Consider the following 21,014-nt stretch of genomic DNA (forward strand, 5'->3'; position numbering starts at 1 on the left):
GCTACAAGTATTTAGAAAGTATTTATTGAAAATAACTAGCCATGAGATGACTTCTTGGGGGTGTTATCCTGTTTTTCTTTCTTCTCACCTTTGCTTTCAAAGAAAACACAATCTTTTGGAAGAATCTTTTTGTTATTGTTCAACTCTTGGTGCCGGTGATCGCCGAAGATGGGCTACCTGCTGCTCTTAAAGAGGTAATGTGACATCATAACCGAAAGAAGCAGCTTGTCACTAAATTCTATCCACTCCTGCCCCACGTGGGTAATGACTGAGCTAGATAAACTGCGTCTTATGCGGGTGAGGGGGAGAAATTGAGAGGAACTGGGTGTGAGGCTGTACAGGTAGACTTGTTCTTTGTTGTTGCTGCTGCGTGTTCGCTCAGTCATGTCCGACTTGCGACCACATGGACTGTAGCCTACGAGTTCCTCTTCGCATGGAATTCTCCAGGCAAGAATACTGGAGTGGGTTGCCATTTCCTTCTCCAGGGGATCTTTAACAATGCATTTAAACAGGCTGGCAGTGGGGTGGGGCCTTCGTACCTCAGATATGGAGGAAAATTCTCAGTGGTTTGCAAAATAGAATTAGGACACTTACAACAAAATAATGAATTTTCCAACTCTTATCAGTGATCTCTGGGACCCTGATCTTTTCAGAACCATCCATCTTTTCTCATTTTTGCCACAAGGACTTACTGAAAGGCTGTCTTGAGACGGCAGACAGGATTTGACCCCAAACAGTTTTTCTTCTCCCCCCATAAAAAGGTTTCACTACTACCATTCTCTGCATGGCATGTAGTACTGGGAGACAATACGTAAGAGACAGGATGAAACTATTCTGTTGAATCAAGAATGAACTAAATGCCAGAGACTCGGTGTTCTAGATCAGCAATTTCCAGGATTGATACATCTTAATCAAGTAATGAGGTGACTTTTTCGGTGGTGTTTCCCACACCGGAGAGAGGAACAGATTTGCCGCTTTGCTCCGATGGCTGCTAGCAGCGGTCTTGGTTGTTAACAGAGACATTTACACGGAACCACCAGTTGGCAGGGGCTAACACTACGTTACTTGCTATTCCCACATGCTGAGGATTGTGGGAAGGCTGCCAAGCTCTCTGTCTCATGTAGCTCTTCAGTATAATAACAGCAACAGCCACAAAAAAAGCCTGGGGAAAAAAATAAAGAGGAAAAAGAAGAGGAAAGGAAACAATGGAAGTAAGTCCCTGGTTTCCTATTAAACAGGAGTGGAATGAGAACATTTTCGTGGTACTTTTCTTTCCCCCTCTTCTTTCTCTGTCTCTCCTTTGCTTTCTCTCTTTCTCCCTCCCTATAAAAGGCATTTAAAATTGAGGTGGATGCTTCTCAAACTTTAAAGTTTTTTTCAGATCACCTCAGGGTCCTATTAAAATGCAGATCCTGATTCTGCCAGTTGGAGGTGAAGGCTAAGGGTCTTCATTTCTAACAGCCCCTGGAGATGCAGAGGCTGTTGGACCTGGTTCTGGTCTGTTATTTGACCATCAGGGCTGAAGGGATGGTAAAAGAAATAACACAGGACCAATTCTGGTAATGATGGCTGTGGTGGTTTGAGAAGCAAGGGCTCTGAAATGACAGTGACATCTTTATGCCCCAGTTCCCCTAGGTACCTTAGATGGGACCATTTCTACATTATAATCCCAATCAGAAAAATTGCCTGATTAGAAGAAATATTAGGAGTCATAAGAGTCTTACCCTAGCTCCAGCTCTGTTGCTAATTGTGTGACAATAGACAAGTCCTGTATCCTCACTGGGTCTCAATTTGCTCATCCATACCTAAGAGGGTTACACATTCTATGCTTGACAGTTCAGTCCTAACTTGATGAGACGTTATAGCCTATCTATAGTAAGTCCCCTATGTACAAACCTTCAAGTTGTGAACTTTTGAAGATGAGAACATGCATTCCTATTTTTTGGCGGGGCTGGAAGTCTTGGTTTCTAAAGAAAAGATGCGTGTCTATGAAGCTAACTCTAGATGTGGGAATAGAAAAAATGATTCTGGCAGTGATTGGCTGAAAATGCCAAGAAAAAACTGGAAATAGAACTGCCTTATGATCCAGCAATCCCACTGCTGGGCATACACACTGAGGAAACCAGAAGGGAAAGAGAAACGTGTACCCCAATGTTCATCGCTGCACTGTTTATAATAGCCAGGACATGGAAGCAACCTAGATGTCCATCAGCAGATGAATGGATAAGAAAGCTGTGGTACATATACACAATGGAGTATTACTCAGCCATTAAAAAGAATTCATTTGAATCAGTTCTAATGAGGTGGATGAAACTGGAGCCTATTATACAGAGTGAAGTAAGCCAGAAAGAAAAACACCAATACAGTATACTAATGCATATATATGGAATTTAGAAAGATGGTAACAATAACCCTGTGTACGAGACAGCAAAAGAGATACTGATGTATAGAACAGTCTTTTGGACTCTGTAGGAGAGGGAGAGGGTGGGAAGATTTGGGAGAATGGCATTGAAACACGTATAATATCATGTATGAAACGAGTTGCCAGTCCAGGTTCGATGCACGATACTGGATGCTTGGGGCTAGTGCACTGGGACGACCCAGAGGGATGGTATGGGGAGGGAGGAGGGAGGAGGGTTCAGGATGGGGAACACATGTATACCTGTGGCAGATTCATTTTGATATTTGGCAAAACTAATACAATTATGTAAAGTTTAAAAATAAAAATAAATTAAAAAATAAATAAATACAATCAAAAAAAAAAAAAAAAGAATCTGGAAACCAGAATTGCAGTATAGGGTCATATGAAAAGGGAGGTTAATTGGGTTCAGTGCTGAGCCTCTGAATTCAGCAAGGAACCAGAACCTGTGCCATCAACGTCAGGCATGAGTGAAATCGCAGCTTGCCCTTCTCTTCTGTTGCTGGTGATCCTTCGGCTCTACCATCTCCCACCTCCTCTCCTCTTTGAGCCTGTGACTCTTCTTACCTGCTCACTCGAGGCCAGACTGTGTATGTGAGCCGTTGTAATATACTACTGTACTTTGCGAGGTACTGTACTGTAAGATTAAAAATGTTTTATTTTTTGGGTTTATTTTAGTGTATTATTGGTGTGAAGAGTATTATAAGCCTATTATAGTACTGTATAGTGGATTGTGTTAGTTGGGTATCTAGACTAACTGTTGGACTTACAAACTGGACACATTTCTATTGAAAAAAAATATTATTTCTGGCTAGAAATCTAATGAGATTTCTAGGATGGCTAGAGATTACCAGGATGGCTGGTATGTTTAAAAAAGAAAAAAAGGCAAATAGAGACAAAGTAAGCATCATTACAAAGATTTAAAACAATGACGTATCTTTTAATGTGATTTTCTAGAGAAGCAAGAATAAGGTTTTAGGAAACCCTGGAAGGCCTTAGTAGCATGCAGAATGACATGTGAGAGGAAGGCCAAATAACTGAGCAAAATATATTGTGATGAAGAAGGAGCTGAGTGAGAGAAAAAAGAATTGCGAGGGCATAATAAGCACAAAGGCAGAAATACGAATCTTTGCCAAAGAGAGCAAGAAACCAAATGAATAGCCTGCAAGATTGATGTTTTCAATCAGCAAGACAAACCAGAAAAACCCTCTAAGAATATAGATCATAGGACAGAAAGATGATAGACTTTGAGGCAAAAACTTATGTCATACGCATAGAATACTGCTATTCTTGAAAAAGAGAAGAAAAAAAGGAGTAGAAGTAATGGTCAATAATTTATGAAAGAAGATACTCTGGGGAAAAATGACCAGTGTTTTCAAATCAACATGGCTCTTTCCATTGCAAGCAAAATTAGTTTAAAAGGAACCAAACTCAAACCCATCTGGGCAAAATTTTGAAATATGAAAAATCAGAAAAATTTTACATGTATTCTGAGAGAAAGACAAATTGGATATCTAAAAATTCTTTTAAAATGGTTGATTTTAGATATCTCTTCAAAATCTACTGAGAGAGTAAGGCAATGAAGCTTTTCTCTAGACAGTCTTCTAAGTTTTGAGGGGAAAAGTTTTGGTTAAAAATTTTATTTTATTTTTTGTGTGTGTGTGTAATAAAGTTTTATTAAAGTATAAAGGAGATAGAGAAAGCTTCTGACATAGGCATCAGAAGGGGGCAGAAAGGGTACCCGCCTGCTAGTGTTAACAATGAAGTTATATAATCCAAAGAATATCTGGAGGTTGTAAAGACCTCATCAATCCTACTCCCATAATTTACATTTTAAGATAACACTGTCCTCAGGCAAGATACATCCTTGTAAAGACCAGGTCTAAATTTGTTTTTTTCTTGTGATGGTAATAGAGGTAGATATGTGTTTTTAAATTTTTGGCTGTAAGAACAAGGTCTTAAAATGTGCTACTTTGTGAACCTTTTAGAAATAAAATTATTTAAAGACTTATTGTGGTTTCCTGAAAAGTGACTCAAAAGAGAAAACATAAAATGAGCAAATCATCATAGTAAAGAATTGATTAATTAAGCCAGTGAAGTGTGAAGGGAAGTGAAAATAATTTTTGTAAATCTTTTGTAAATACTACAAATCTAAATGTCATAAAACAACAGTTGAAAGAATAGGTACTCATACTATACATAAAAATAATACTTAAAATTATAGATAATGCATTCAAGTACTACTAAATGGAAGAATGCGAACTAAAAGTGTGTTAAATTATCTTCTATATAGTAGGTTTCATTCTTGTCTTTCATATTTAGAGATAGAATGATTTCAAATGATTAAATCATAGGTTTCATTTTTGCTTTTAATATTTGGAAATAGAATGATTTTTAAGTGGTCTTAAAACTGCTAAAAACTATAAAAATGATATCAATAAATTGCTGCAAAAAACCAAATCAATTATAATCCACATAGAAATTTATTCAAAAACCACTAAGAGCACAGAAAACGGAAATCATTAAATCAAGACTGCCTACCTATGATAAAATATTACAGCAATTAAAAGTAAATTATTTAAAGTATAGTTAAAATTTTTGAAATCTGGTTAATGCAACATTCATTAAGAGGAAAATTTGCAACATTAAATGCTTGTTATTAAATGAAGAAAACTCACAAATCAATGACTTTAGCCTTTACCTTAATAAACTAAGAAAAGAACAACAAATTAAACCTAAAGAAAGAAAAAAGGATTTAATAGCACTTCTACAGAAACTTTTCCAGGCAATTGGAAAGGAGGGGGCAATTCCTAACTCATTATGCGAGCCAGCTGTACCCTGTTACCAAAGCCAGACAAACACATTATAAGAAAAGGAAACTACAGACCAAGATTTCTCGTGAACATAGAGGTGACATTTCTAAACAAAATGTTACCAAATTGAATCCAGCAATATGTTAAAAAGATAATAATACATCAGGACCAAATGGAGTTTATCCCACGAAGGCAAGGTTGCTTTCATGTATGAAAATCAATTACTGAATGTACTTGAACATATTAACAAATTTATATATGTTATAAATATTTATAAATTTTTATATTTATAAATATATATATAAACATATTTATAAATTTATATATATGATAATTTTACAAACTTATATGTAACCAGTACTACACTACATCGTCATTTCAGTAAACACAGAAAAAGTATTTGATAAAATCCAACACTCATTTCTCATGTAAAACTTCAGGAAACTACAAATAGAATGGAATGTCACCAACCCAATAAAGAGCATCTAGGAAAAACATACAACTCACATGATACTTCACTAAATGCTTCCCTCCTAAAATAAGGAACAGACAACAAATAAGAATGCTCACTCTCATCATTTTCTCTCAGCATTGTATCTAAGAGTCTAGCCCGTGCATTTAGGCAAGAAAAAGAAACAAAAGGCAAAGAAAGAAGTAAAACTGTATTTACTCACAGATGGCATAACTGTCTGTGTAGAAAATCCAGTGGAATCTATATAAAACCATGAGACCAACAAGTGAGTTTAGCATCCTTGCATAGTATCAGATCGATGTATAATTAATCCATTATACTTTTATACACTATCAGTGAGCACCTGGAAATAGATATGAGAAAAGCAGTACCATTTATAATGGAATCAAAAATATAAAAGGATAGATTTAACTTGAAGTTTGCAAGCTTTGTACACTAAAAATTACAAAATATCCCCAGAAGAATGAAAGAGAGTCTAAATATATGGAAGGATATTCCCTGTACACAGATCAAAAATCTCAATATTTTTAAACTGTCAATTTTCCATAGGTTCATCTATCATATCAGTGTAGTCCTATCAATATCCCAGGAGTTATGGGGCAGCTTTGGTAGAGATTGACATTGATAAATTGATTCTAAATTTCATATGAAATACAAAGTACCTTGAGTAGTCAAACTACTTTTTAAAAATTAATCAATTTATTTTAATTGGAGGCTAATTACAATATTAGAATAAAGGTGGGGGATTAACATTATATAATTTTAAAACATGTTAAGTGGCAGTAATCAAGGTAGTGTAGTATTGGTATTCAGACAGAAAAATGAATCCGTGTAACAGAATAGTCTAGGAAAAGGGTCACCCACACACAGATAACTAATTTTTGATCATTTAACTTTTTAGCTGAAAACATAGAGGAGTATTTTTGTTATTTTGAGACAGGCAAAGATTTCTCAGATAAAATACAAATGAACAAATTGCAATTCATCTAAATTAAAATAGTCTTCTTATTGTACACTCCATTAAACATGGAAAGGCAAGTCTACTGGAAATGCAAGAGTACTGGAGTGGGTTGCCATTTCCTTCTCCAGGGGGTCTTCCAGACCCAGGGATCGAACCCAGGTCTCCTGCATTGTAGGCAGATGTTTTAACCTCTGAGCCACCACGGAAGCCACAAAATACAAATGAACAAATTGCAATTCATCAAAATTAAAACAGTCTTCTTATTGTACACTCCATTAAACATGGAAAGGCAAGTCTAAGCCTAGAAAAATGTACCTGTAATGGATAGATTTCACAAAAGAATTTTATCCAAAATACATAAAGAACTCCTACAAAACAACAATAAAAGGAAAACAAAAACTAATATAAAATGATTAAAAGATTTAAATATATATTTCTCAAAAAGGGCAATAAACATATTAATATATATTCAACATCATTAGTTACAAGGGAAAAACAAATCCATAATGAGGTACTATTTTACACCAATTATGATGACTGAAAAGAAAAAAGACTAGCAATTCCAAATATTTCCAAGAATGTGGAACATTTGGATCACTAATACTTCACTGATAGGAGTGATCCAACCATACTGGAAACAGTTTGGCAGCTCCTTATAAAGTTAGACATGTTCTTACCCTTAATCCAGTAATTTCACTCCTAGGTATTTATTCAAGAAAACTAAAAACATATGTCCAAACAATATCTTTTATAAGATGTTGGTATTAGCTTCATTGTGAATAGCCAGAAAAGAAAAACAAACCAAATAATTATCAAGAGGAACATGGGTAAATAATTTTTGGATTATTCATGTACTGTGCCAATAAAAAGAAACAAATTAGGATAAACTCAACAACATAAAATGATCGTTATGTTGAGTAAAGGAAGCCAGAGACATAAGAAAACATACTGCATTTTTCCACTCATTTGAGTTCCGAGGACAGACTAAACTCGTCTGCTGTGATCGAACTTAGAAAGTAACTGGTCTCTGGAGAATGGGAATTTGGAAAGGCACGCAAGGGTACTTTTCCAGTAACAGAGACATTGTACGTCTTGTCCAGGTGGCACTTGCTTGCATAGATAGGATTGCCAAAAACATCAACTGTGAGGCCTGATGATTTTTTTAAAGGACACTGTATTTTCGGTATAATTTTCTTTCTTTGGACATATGATTGTGTGGGTACAAGTGGATATGTGCATCAGTCTGTACATGTGTGTGTGTGTATGTATGGGCTTCCCTGGCGGCTGAGATGGTAAAGAATCTGCCTGCAATGTGGGAGACCTGGGTTCTATCTCTGGGTTGGGAAAATCCCCTGGAGGAGGTCATGGCAAGCTACTCCAATATTCTTGCCTGGAGAATTCCCATGGACAGAGGAGTCCAGCAGCTATAGTCCATGGCGTTGCAGATAGTCGGATATGACTGAACGACCAAGCACACGCATGTGTATGTGTATGTATACACATGTATGCATATGCATATCTAAACCTGATCTCCTGAAATATTAAAGTGATCACTTTCCGTCAGATCAACTGTTAGTAAAGACACATGGGTGTATTAGAAAGATACCAGATATTTTCCTTTAATCACTAGGCATTTAATCTAGGCACCCTCCAAGTCGAAAATCATACTTTACAAGATAAATATTAGTTTTTCCCAGTAATACATACTTACACAGTTTAGTCCAATAAGCAGATGGAGGACATTGAGACAGATTACAGTGTCTGAAACTAAGTTCATTTTATGTTAATGATGAAGTTGTTCATTATATTAATTCCAAGTTTCCCCATGCAAATAGTATAGGGTTTAATTTTCTATTTTGCTCCTCCCTCCTTTTTCACCAAACATGATTAAAAATCTAATGGGTCAAACAAAAAAAGGTAAGTGTATTTTTCTCTGATAAGAATCTCCAGCAGTTATTCTTCTCTAACTGGTAACTTTGGTTTTTTCATTTTGAACTTTACATAATGCATTTTATATATGGAAAGTGAGACAGAGATAGAGAGGACAAAGATTGAAAGGGGCTGGACCAATTAACTACTCATCCTGACATCACTGAATGAGGAAAAATGGAAAAGCACAAGTGGAACTGTCCATTCAGGAAAAAGAAACATCAGGCTTTGGACATACATTTCGCTTTACAGCTAACGTTTATAGAGCATCTAGTGTGTGGCCATCATTTCATATTTGTTTTTTATGTTGTTTCATTTAATCCTAAAACAACACCCCGTGGCTTTCTCTAACCTTTTCCAATGCCATAATGAATGTGAACCGTACCAAGGAAGTAGTTATATATAAAATTCTGCTTTTGCTTTTATAAGAGGGGGGTTAACTCTTAGAAGAGTAGACACCAGTTATTAGTTATTCAAATACATTTCTTGACAAAGTCCTAATAACAACTGATCTAAAATAATACAGAAAACCAAGACCAAAGGAAAAAAAAATCACCATCATGACATCAAGCATAAAATATTTACTTCTTAACAATATATTTCTAGTGAAAAGTCTTAGAGTATATTGCTGCAGCTGAAAGGTTTTTGTTGAACCACGCAGACTCTGGGATCCTTGGCCTCCTGAGGAGAAGAATTCAATCCGGGGCCAGAGATGAGGCTTGATCGCTCAGAGCTTTTGTGTAATCAAGTTTTATTAAAGTATAAAGGAGATAGAGAAACTTCTGACATAGACATCAGAAGTGGGTAGAAAGGGTACCCCCTTGCTAGTGTTAGCAATGGGGTTATATACTCTCAATGAATCCAAAGAATGTCTGGAGGTTGTAAAGACTGCACTAGACCTACTCCCATAATTTACATTTTAAGATAACAGAATTAGCCAGAAGGTTTAATCCTGAGACTGTCCTCAGGCAGGATACATTATTGTTATATAATCCTTGTAAAGACCAGACCTACTCCCATAATTTACATTTTAAGATGACATGATTAGCCAGGTTTAATCCAGAGACTGTCCTCAGGCAGGATACATAATGCTAAGGAATGCAGAGGAAAAAAAAGTTTGTCCTTTTTTCCTCCTTGAGAATTCCAGACACCTCTCTCCTTGGGGACCCCTAGACTTCTTATCAACCTACCTAGGAAATGATTCTCTCACAGCCAAGGGCTCAGATGAACTTCATTCCATATCTAATACTTGTGCACAGACTGTTAAGTCATCTTCTTCATGTGTGTAATATGAATTTCACCCTGGTGTGATTTTCACTCTCTCCTTTTGTACACGATCAAACCACTCTGCAGATTCATAAAAATAGCTGTTTCTTGCTCAGCTTGCAATAGAAAATGATGTGTGTGTAGTTTCAGCAGTGCTGATATTGTGTGAGTAATGTCTGTATTTGGTCGTCTGGGTGCTTATTAGTAGAAGAAGAACATTCAAATTTGTACTTAAAAATTTACACGGAGCAGCTACCCCTTCATTAGAGGTGGGTGGGGAGAAAGGAGAAAACAGAAGACCCTGGTTTATCTCCTTATACAGTGGCCTGTTTTGGACTATCCCCAGAATTCAATTAGGTGTTGCAGCTCAAGAGACTTAGTTCTTCCATCTTCATTTTACTGGTGGTTATAGTAGAACACAGCTTAATCACCTCTTAATCACAAAAATGTAAAAACCCCAGATGATCTTGTACCTTATTCAAGACACTCCTTTTAATTTTTACTACAGCTGATCTTTCTACCAAAATACTGAACTGCTGTTACTGTCCCTTCCTTCATTTGTGGTCAGAGTGCAGTGCTAATGAGAAAAAAAAAGTGTAAAAGTTAGGAATAAAGGCAAGACAGAGGACACTGACAAATCCCACACACTTCACTACATGGATAACCAGTCCCTGAATGTTTTAATTGAGAGTAGACTAAGGCACCCCACTCCAGTACTCTTGCCTGGAAAATCCCATGGATGGAGGAGCCTGGTAGGCTGCAGTCCATGGGGTCGCTAAGAGTCAGGCACGACTGAGCGACTTCACTTTCACTTTTCACTTTCATGCATTGGAGAAGGAAATGGCAACCCACTCCAGTGTTCTTGCCTGGAGAATCCCAGGGACGGGGGAGCCTGGTGGGCTGCCATCTATGGGGTTACACAGAGTCGGACTCAACTGAAGCGCCTTAGCAGCAGCAAGGGCAGAACTTGGAAAAAACAAAGCTGGTGTTTCCCTTTACATCAGAGTGTATGTCAGGAAGGACTAAGTGAAGACTGAGTTTAAAGAGTCCACCTGGACTCTGGAATTTTGTTACTTTGCCCTTTAAAGGAGAAAGGCAAAGGAAGACATGGGGAAATCATAGAGCAAAGAACAAAAATAAATTAAAATCTAATTTTCACTTTAAAAGAAAAATCTGTCTTAGTTACCTTATGTCATATTTCTTTTGTTGAAATCTTGTTAAGACATTGTTGTTGCTCAGTCGTGTCCAACTCTGTGTGACCCCCTGAACTGCAACAGGCCAGGCTTCCCTGTCCTTCATCATCTCCCAGAGTTTGCTCAAACTCATGTCCATTGAGTCGGTGATGCCATCCAACCATCTCATCCTCTATCATCCCCTTCTCCTGCCTTCAATCTTTCTGAGTGTCAGGGTCTTTCCAATGAGTTGGCTCTTTGCATCAGGTGGTTAAATTATTGGAACTTCAGCTTCAGCATTGGTCCTTCCAATGAATATTCAGGGTTAATTTCCTTTAGGATGGACTAGTTTGATCTCCTTGCAGTCCTACGGACTAGACTCTTCAGTGCTCAGCCTTCTTTATGGTCCAACTCTCACATCTGTACATGACTACTGGAAAAACCATAGCTTTGACTATACAGATCTTTGTTAGCAAAGTGACACCTCTGCTTTTTAATATGCTGTCTAAGTTTGTCATAGTTTTTCTTCCAAGGGACAAGTGTCTTTTAAGACATACAAATTCGTAATTTTTATTCACTACATCCATAGAATATTCACTGAAAACACATTTTTTCCAGATCCCTCAAAATATGTGTTGAATTCCTTTTATCTGTTATTTCTTCCACATATCTCTAACTAATGTCTGTATTTCTAAGTCTGTATTTCTAGGACAAATAATAAACAAAAATCACATACATGATGGTTTTCTTTACAAAGAATTTTCCAAACAGCTTTTCTGATAGACGTCTTCATTGGCTAGAATATTTTTCTTGAACAATTGATTAATTATTTAAAAAGTGACTGGCTCTGTGTCATACAAACATAGGTTTTATGTCTGTCTCTTGCTCTGAGTCTTAGCTCCCAGAACCATGATCTCCCCAGAGAAATTTCAGTGTAAAAGGGAGTTGGTTGAAACCTTGTACTTGAACCTTTCAGAAAAGTCAGAGCATTTGTGAATACAGCCATCAGGTTGCTCTTGATTCAAAAACTGCAGATAGGGAGACATGCCTAAAGAATTTGTGAAGAGCAGAGAAGCGCTGCATATGCACAAACTTTAGTCAAAAGAGATGAAGCAAACCCCAACGAATGAATGAAAGATCCATTCAACAGAAGATATCAATGAGTGAAGCAGCCCAGGTTTACAATGTACTGATACTTGCCTTGAAACTAAGACACAAAAACCATACCATTTTTTTGTGGTTGGACATCAAAACTGCAAACCATTTTATTGTTCCTATTTCTCTTGACAGAGGCAATTATATACACATAATATATACATGTATACTGCCAAACTGGCTGGGAGGAAAGGTGTATTGAACAAAAATTATTCTTGGGACTTTCCTGGTGGTGCAGTGGGTAAGAATCCACCTTGCTATGCAGAGGACACAGGTTCCATCCTTAGTTGGGGAACTAAGATCCTACATTCCATGGTGCCCCGCAAGGAAAGATTCCACATAGTGCAAGGAAGATCCTGTGTACCTCTACTAAGATCTGGCTTGGCCAAATAAACATTAAAAAAGAGAAAGATCCTTGTCTCTGCTTACTTAGGAGCTCGCATAGCAGCTCTCTCACAATGGCCCAGGCAGGATGACAGCTTAGGCATCTTACTTCATCCTGCTCTTTATAGATTATGCAGTTTTCTGATACATTTTTTGCTGGGACCCTGACATTGAGGTGTCTTTTTAAACTTTGTGTGCTCTTGGGGAGAAGAGGAAAAGAACAGAAGAGCAACAGATTGAGGGTGAGAGGTATTGACAGATGTCTAAGGAATATCTAAGGAAAAGAGAGCAGGCACATTTTCCATGTAGTAATTCATCTAACCTCTCCGGTCTTCTTTTGTTTAAAAATGAATGTTAATATTTTGTTTTATTTTTTTAAGCTTCTTATTTTGTACTGGTGTACCAGTCAGCATCTCCTCTGTCCGTGGAATTCTCTGGGCAAGAATAGCTTCCTTGGTGGCTCAAACAGTGAAGAATCTGCCTGCTATGCAAGAGACCTGGGTTCGATCCCTGGGTGGGAAAGATCCTCTGGAGACGGGAATGGCTACCCACTCCAGTATTCTTGCCTGGAGAATCCCATGGACAGAGGAGCCTGGCGGGCTACAATCCATAGGGTCGCACAGAGTTAAGACATGACTGGAGCAACTTAGCATGCACGCACGCACGCATAGCCAGTTAGCAATGTCGTGATAGTCTCAGGTGAACAGCAAAGGGACGCAGCCATACTTAACGGCCCTTTCTCCCTCATTGAAACAGTCAAAACTTCCTTCTTCTATTCCTCCGATTGTTGTTTTCCCTCCTTCTCAACTATCAAGTTGCCGCCATACATTTTTTTTTTTTTTTTTTTTTATGGAGGCAAGATAAAAGTAACCAGTGTCTCAATAGTTCTCCAATATTATTTGGGCAGATGATGGACACCTTTTTGTTTTTTAATCAATCATTTATCACAACCTGTACATAATTCTTTATCAGATTACAAAAGTGACCAAGTTGGGCTGGATTTGGATCATATAGAATTTGGAAGCTGTGGGATGCAATTCTGAGTATAGACTAGGATAATGGAAGGGAACCTTTAGGAAAGCTGGCTCTGTTTGAATTAAGAAGCTACTGGCAGAAAGAAGAGAAATCTTACAGACAGCCTGAGACCTTGAGTTGGACTTCTAGCTCATTCTCTCACCTCCTGAATGTTAAGAGATGATAGATTCAAGGATTTGGTCTGCCTGCATAACTCCTGTGGCTTGAAGTCACCTACTGATTTCTCCTAAATAATTGGGTAGAATCTGCAGTCCATGCCCTGAATAGGAATGAAGTTTTTTCTTTTTTTCTAACAGCCTCATCTTTGTGCAGATTCTTGACTTTTTTTTCTTTGTAGAAGTGCAAAAAAGATGCTGCAGTGGAATGACAAAGTAAGGAGAGGGGCGGGTGAGAGGGGTTTGCTGGGCTTTGAAATCCTGAGGAGAGAAAATAATGCAACTGTCTTAGTAAATGCGTGTTAACACTAATCATTTAGAGCACAGTTTCACAAAGATTAGCTTGGATTTGTTGTAAGCCTATCTCAGAAGCAGAGTCATTTGTACTGCTTGCCTATGGGAACAGCTGCTATTTAGTCTCTTGATTGGGGAGAATCACACCCTCTTTACCCTCCCCTCATGGGCACTGAAACTATCTCACGGGGGCATTGGAATCAGATTCAGCAGCTTCACAGTTTACTCAGGCCAATTTGCTGCCTGAGCAAAGTCTTTAAAACACGGCAAGCCTGTAACAATACCATTCATCTTCCGCCTAGAACTGTGACCTGGCGGGTTGGGGCCCTGCCAGTCTGGAAATAGACATTTCTGTCACTGCAGATGAGAAGAGGTCATCAAACCTCTGGAGTGGATGCTGAACCACTCAGCTAAACTCTCCAGATGCTCATGGCTTGCTAGCACATCTGTCCCGTCTCCTCGGTGTTTTCCAGGATCCCCCAGATAGAAATTTGAGTGAACCAGAAGCTCAGTGTGTGAAGAAGTTTTCTCCTGTGAACTTGTCCTCATTGAAATGCTACTCCAGTGCTTGGTGAAGAGGTGTGGGCTGTGCCCAGAAAGCCAAGACCCACCTCCACACCCCAGAGGTCCCTTTCCATGGGCCAAGGGTCCTTAGGTGGGAACGTTAATGCTCTAAGCTCTGGGGAACGGCTTGCAATTATCTAGATTTGCAAGCTGAAGATTCCTAGGTGTCAAAGGGTAACTACTACAAAGATAACCAAGAACTAACATGAACTTCATCTCCTCTCTCCTCCCCAAAACTTAAAAATTCCAAACTTGTTACATTAGGGTAAACCATGCAGAAACACTCCAGCTGTTCATTACTTGGTGAAAGCTGAATTCAGCATTCCCACCCCAACCCCCTTCTTTTAAACTTTGTTTCTCAGCGTGTAGTTCTGAAAGGATGTGTCTGGTATCAGGGGCCTTATCTGTCTATGATTCTCTCTACATTCTTGCCTTTTCTTCTTCCACGCCTCATTTAAAGGTTTTCCAACAGGAATATTTGGTTCCACCCAGCTCCCAAAACCCTTAGTCATCTTTAAGAAGATTCAAATTGTGTTTCTTAAAAGCATTTGGCATCATGCATTTCCCTCAGCATTGGGGAGAGCAGAGTGTGCTAGTCTGCGGAGGCAGCAGTGCAGTGAAAAGTACAGAAGGCTTACAGTTAGACAGCCTGGTTCAAATCCATCATGATTCAAATCCACGACCTTTGAAAGTTACTCATTCACTATTCTAAAGCTTATTTTATTCAACTATGCAAAGAGGGAGTGGAGACTCAACTATAATCAAATCAGAGGGTTGTGAAAAGAAAATAACATACATAGCTTGTAATGCATCAAATATATACTGTGTTTGGCTCATCGTGAGAGTGTGGTTGTTTCAGCCTCCCTTCCCCTGCTTGTGTGGGCTATCACTGACTCCAGATGTGGGGGCATATGCCCACACGGTAGGCCTTGAGTTATTTCTTTGCTTAACAATACAAAATATGCCTGGGGAGAGAGTGGAGCCGCCCTGGACTTGGGGGGCTGCAGCTCTGTTACAGCAACCCTTCTGGGGTCCATCCCTGAACAACCTCTATCCTGAGCAATCTCCAGGAAACTCTGGGTCTGCAAAAAGTTGATCTGGTGCTACCAATTTGGACCAAAGCAGAATCATGTGGTTTTCAGAGCTAAAAGTCCCCTTAGATTTTATCTAAATCAGTCCAGTTCAGTGTTAATTGCTCAGCTGCGTCCAACTCTTTGCAACCTTAGGGACTGTAGCACACCAGGCTCCTCTGTTCATGGGATTCTCCAGGCAAGAATTCTGGAGTGGTAAGGCCATATGCATGTGAGCGGATAAACGGCTGGCATGTCAGCGGTAGGCGTTTCTGGGACTCCTTGACAGGAGAGCTCAGTGCACTGTGATTTCCACTGAGACTGTGATTCCATGGATCAAGAAGATGTGGTACATATATGCAATGGAATATTACTCAGCCATAAAAAATAATGAATTTGAGACAGCTCTAGTGAGGTGGATGAACTCAGAATCTGTTATTCAGAGTAAAGTCAGTCAGAAAGAGAAAAACAAACATACTATAGTACATATATTTGAAATCTAGGATAATGTCTTTTTAAAACTTTCTGTGTAAATTTTACTTGTTTATTCAAATTTATTTATTTTTAACTGAAGGATGGTTGCTTTGCTGTGTTGTGTTGGTTTCTGTACGTGTCCCCTCCCTGTTGAGCCTCCCTCCCACCTCCCACCCCATCCCACCCCTCTGGGTTGTCACAGAGCCCTGCTTTGAGCTCCCTGAGTCATTCAGCAAATCCTGCTGGCTATCTGTGTTAGCTGTGGTCGTGTATGTGTTTCCATGCTACTCTCTGCATTTATCCCACCCTCTCCTTCCCCACCCCCAGGATAATGTCTATGAATAAACCAATAAATGTACATACTTGAAACAAACAAACAAACAAGAATGCTGGAGTGGGTAGCCATTCCCTTCTCCAAGGGATCTTCCCAGCCCAGGGACCAAACCCCTTGCATCTCCTGCATCTCCTATATTGCAGACAGATTCTTTACCATCTGAGCCACCATCTACATCAGTAACTTTTAAATTTTGTTGTAACACACACTTAGAAATCTTAGAGAGTGTGACCCAGTACTAACCAATGTACGTGCACATTTACATATATAACAAGTAAAACTTTACCACAATACTTGTTCTTACTATGGGCAGTATACTCTATTCTATTCTATTTTAAAATGACCGACATTGCCACTAAACAGACTATTTGGTGATTTGAAAAACAATGATCTATGCTAACTGACCCATGTTGAAAACAAATTGAAATCTAGAACTTTTCCTTTTCTGCCTTATATTTTTATCTGGTCATCCTAAATAAAGTCTCTATCATCTAAATTTAATGCTTATTCATAAATATTGGTTTGGAGTTTAAATCAACGTGTTCTTTTTCATGGGCTGATTGCTAATAAAATTCATGGTGTTTTTACCTGAAAGTTGTCAGTTTAGGACCTCTAGTCTTAGTACTTGGTCTAACATGTCACCAAGGGCTGCCCTGACTTTGTGAATAACACAAGATACAATAGGTCTGAATCATCTCTTCTTGAGAGAAATATTTGGCAAAATCCTAAAGGTAACTTTGGGCTTCCCAAGTGGTGCTAGTGGTAAAGAACCCGCCTGTCAATTCAGGAGATGTAAGAGATGTGAGTTTGATCCCTGGGCTGGGAAGATCCCCTGGAGAAGGGCTTGGCAACCCATTCCAGTAGTTTTACCTGGAGAAGCCCATGGACAGAGGAGCATGGTGGGCTGCAGTCCATAGGGTCACAAAGAGTCAGACACCACTGAAGCGACTTAGCATGCAAAGATAAATTTATGCTTTAATTGTTCTGTTACTGAGCAAGGGCTTGTGTGCCTGCAGTGCAGAAAGCCAAGTCTGATAGCAGGTATTTGCAGCAAAGTCAGGGTTTATTTGCAGGGCACTCATGCTCAAAATAACTGAACCCCCTTTTGGCTTTCAGGCAAGTGTTTGTAATGACGATTTTAGAGGAGAGAGCCATAGGAGGCGTGATCAGCTCACGGATCTTCTGATTGGTTGGTTGTGAGATAACAGGGTGATGCATTGAGACTCTCAGTTATCTACCTTCTGGTTGCAACCCATCAGGGGTTTAGTGCTTGTGGTCAGCATGTAATCACCATCCTCCACCTGGATGAGGGTCTTTGTTTCTGCAGAATAACTCAAAGATATGCATCAGATTGTTGTCTATATCCCTTTAAGAGGAACTAGAGCCCAGTGACTCTGTTGTTCTAATCCTCAGCTGTTTGAGTCTGCTCTTTGGAACTCGGGAAGGCTCAGGAAACGAAGCCTTTTTCCTACAAACAGGAAACAGAGAGCACAGAGGGATTTTTGTACCTGGGCAGGCCTTGTGGGGTCCTGTTTGGTTTCATCACCACCACCCCCGCCCCCACCCCGACCCTGCTTTTTCTTTGATGACCTTCAGTTGTTAGGAGAGCAGGGGCAGGACAAGAAAGGGCATAGATCTTGGACAGAGAGATGAATCATAACCTTGGCAGGGGAACTCAGTTTTAGGGGACTCTATTTCAGTTCCTCTGTCCACCTGGTTTGACGGCTAAAATAAAATGAACTAAATACAATGAAAGCCGCTGTAGCTGTTTCCGGCATCAGGCCAGCTTTGGGTAATTCCTGCTTCTGCCTGGTGACTTGTCTGTTTCTGTCCCAGCTTGGTGCTCTTCTCAACTTTCCTTTTAAAGTTGCCTTGTGGCAATAACAACATTTTTAATGCCAGTGAATAGGGAAACACAACATAAAGTAGTTGCTACAAGCAAAAATTATTATTGAAATATCAGTTTATTTTGAAAAATCCATGTGACCACTGAATTCTACTCTACATATAGTTCGGCATGAATTATTAGTTAAATGGCTTAATTTTTACTTTCTTTTACTTTTCTTTTATTGAGGTAGGGCCCTTGTCTCTGGCACTCTAGTGAAGTTGCCCAGTGAAGCAGATTCCTCCTGTTGGGAGATGTAAAACAGCCTGGACAAGTGACTCTGATTCAGATAGAGTTCAATCCTGCCTCCGTCGTTGACCAGCTCTGTGAACTGGGCGAGGGTCTTTCTTTCTCAGATCTCCAGTCTCCTCATAACCAAGGGAATGAAATGGTTATGAGAATAAAATGGTTCTGAGAATTAAGGGGAGCAATGACATTTACAACACTCAAGACTTGTGGTCTGGACATATGCACCCAAATCTGGAGTCGGTGATCTCTCACATAAATAGGGGAAGGGATGCTGAAATGACTGAACTTCCATGATGGGCCAAACATGTTACATATTTTACATATTACAGGCTATATATCTTATTTTATTTTCACAACCCTCTTAGTTGATTATTATGTCTCGCCTCCCTCTTTTCATAGTTGAATAAAATAAGCTTTAGAATAGTAAGTGAATAACTTTCTTAAGGTCACGGATTTGAATCATGACAGATAAGAACCAGGCTGTCTAACTGCAAGACTTCTGTACTTTCTACTGCATTACTGTTGCCACAAACTAGCACATTCCCCTATTCTCAATGCTGCGAGAAACGCATAATGCCAAATGCTTTTTCTTTTCTTGTCATGAAACTGTTGGAATGAAAGGTGTGAAATGCTATCTGGTTGGATTATATTTGTTTTTTAAATGAATCAGGTTGTTAGACGTTCCATACATAAGTAGTCACTTATTTTGATAGGCTATAATCCATAGATTCTATAGGTATATATGGTTATGAACTGATTTCCAGTGTCTTTTTAATATTAACACTAGCCTGTAAGAAAAACTGGCTAATGGGATGGAATTGACAGGCTCGTTATTGGCGATAAAATGTGGATTTCAAACACACACTTAATTTTCCTGGGTAATAATTATTGGGTCAAATAATTCCTAAGAATAGATATACTCAATTATTCAGATTTAATAATTATTACTCATCAAAATTCCAACTGTGTTTTTGGCATTTGCATCTCTCCAAGGTGATTGTGTGTCAATTCCATCCTGTATGAGGCAAGTCATCACCTTGTTTTCTATCACAATGGTCTCTCACTTACAGAGTCATTCAGCTGCCCGCCTAGTCAGAAAAAATGATACGGAGAGAAGAAAATTGTACCTGTGTCCCCAGCTGGGTTAGCACATCCACTGTGACTTTTTGAAACGTTTCCATGAAAGTAAAATCTTTGGTTCTTGTGATGTCAGTCACACTGATCTGTATTGTTCTTCTGAGAACAGTAAATAATTCAGAGTCAAAGACAGATTTTAAGGAAGAAGGCTTATTCTGGCCTCAGTTACATTTTCTCTTGCCACAGCGATGTCATGGAGGCTCGAACAAGACCATGGCCTGTTCTCATATGCGTATCACTGCAGATGCTGCTCTGACACTCCACCTTTTTCTTCCTCTCTACCCTGTCCACCAGAAAAAAACAAAGAAATCGGGCTTCCCTGGTGGCTCAGTGATGAGGAGTCTGCCTGCCAATTCAGGAGACACAGTTTCGATCCCTGGTCCGGGAAGATCCCACATGCCACGCAGCAGCTAAGCCCGTGGGCCACAACTACTGAGCCTGCGCCCTGGAGCCTGGAAACCGCAACTACTGAAGCCCTTGCACTCTAACACCTGTGCCCCGCAAAAATAGAAGCCACTGCCATAAGCAATCGGTGAGCCGCAACTAGAGAAAAGCCTGCACAACAATGAAGCCTGGCACTGCCAAAAATAAATGAACAAAATAATTTTTTAAGCAAGAAATCATATTTGAAAGAAGAATCAAAAACTATTCATGTTTTTCCAACCTTATCTTTTTTTTTTTCTCTTTTAAGCTTTTCTAGATTTCTCTTATGTTCTGTGTAATTGACGATGTGCTCATTTGTAGGATAGGATCAAATAATGTTAGTGTGAGGACCATTCATTAGTCAATATTGAAAATCTGTGTTATAGAAGAACAGGTAATGAAGAAACCCACTTCCGCTTGGCACACACACATAAGGATGACCTGTTGTGGCTCTAAAGGGAGTGGAGGTACAAATTTTTGCAAAATAAAAATATATTCGGCAAAAAAGCTATAAGAAAATGTCAACATAAAATATAGTCTATCGAAATTTTTGTGACGTTACTCTGTGAATCCATTCCCCTGGATTTAATATCTTAAAAACAATCATTAAATATCTCTCATGAATCTATGGATGGGTTACCTGATACCTGGGTGTCTACTGCTACTCAAAATACTATAATAGTAATCATAATGCATTGAGCATCTACTGAATGCAAGAAAGTACAAAAAGTCTTTCACATACATTTTCTCTTTATATTCATAAACACCCCTATGAAATGCTTTCCAAGTATCAATTCATGGATAAGCAAATGAAGACTCAAGG

At 38.9% G+C, this 21,014-nt stretch overlaps 1 protein-coding gene and 1 long non-coding RNA gene across 4 annotated transcripts in view; one reads left to right on the forward strand and one right to left on the reverse strand.

The window, feature by feature from the left end:
* The first annotated feature begins 308 nt into the window (after positions 1–308).
* LOC147347677 (uncharacterized) lies at positions 309–20,819 on the forward strand. The gene is made up of 2 exons (XR_015152478.1): positions 309–1,211; positions 20,063–20,819. It is a non-coding gene; the product is annotated as an uncharacterized LOC147347677 (long non-coding RNA).
* LOC147347678 (uncharacterized) overlaps positions 19,524–21,014 on the reverse strand; it is a 302,519-nt gene continuing 301,028 nt past the window's right edge. For all 3 annotated transcript variants that reach the window (XR_015152457.1, XR_015152464.1, XR_015152453.1), the window contains one exon: positions 19,524–19,867. The gene's annotated coding sequence lies outside the window, so the exon portion shown is untranslated. The remainder of the gene's footprint in view (positions 19,868–21,014) is intronic.

Source organism: Bos grunniens, chromosome 23 (genome assembly GCF_055505025.1).
Source record: "Bos grunniens cultivar Pamir isolate PY7600 chromosome 23, Bosgru_T2T1.0, whole genome shotgun sequence".
In the NCBI taxonomy this organism is placed as follows: domain Eukaryota; kingdom Metazoa; phylum Chordata; class Mammalia; order Artiodactyla; family Bovidae; genus Bos; species Bos grunniens.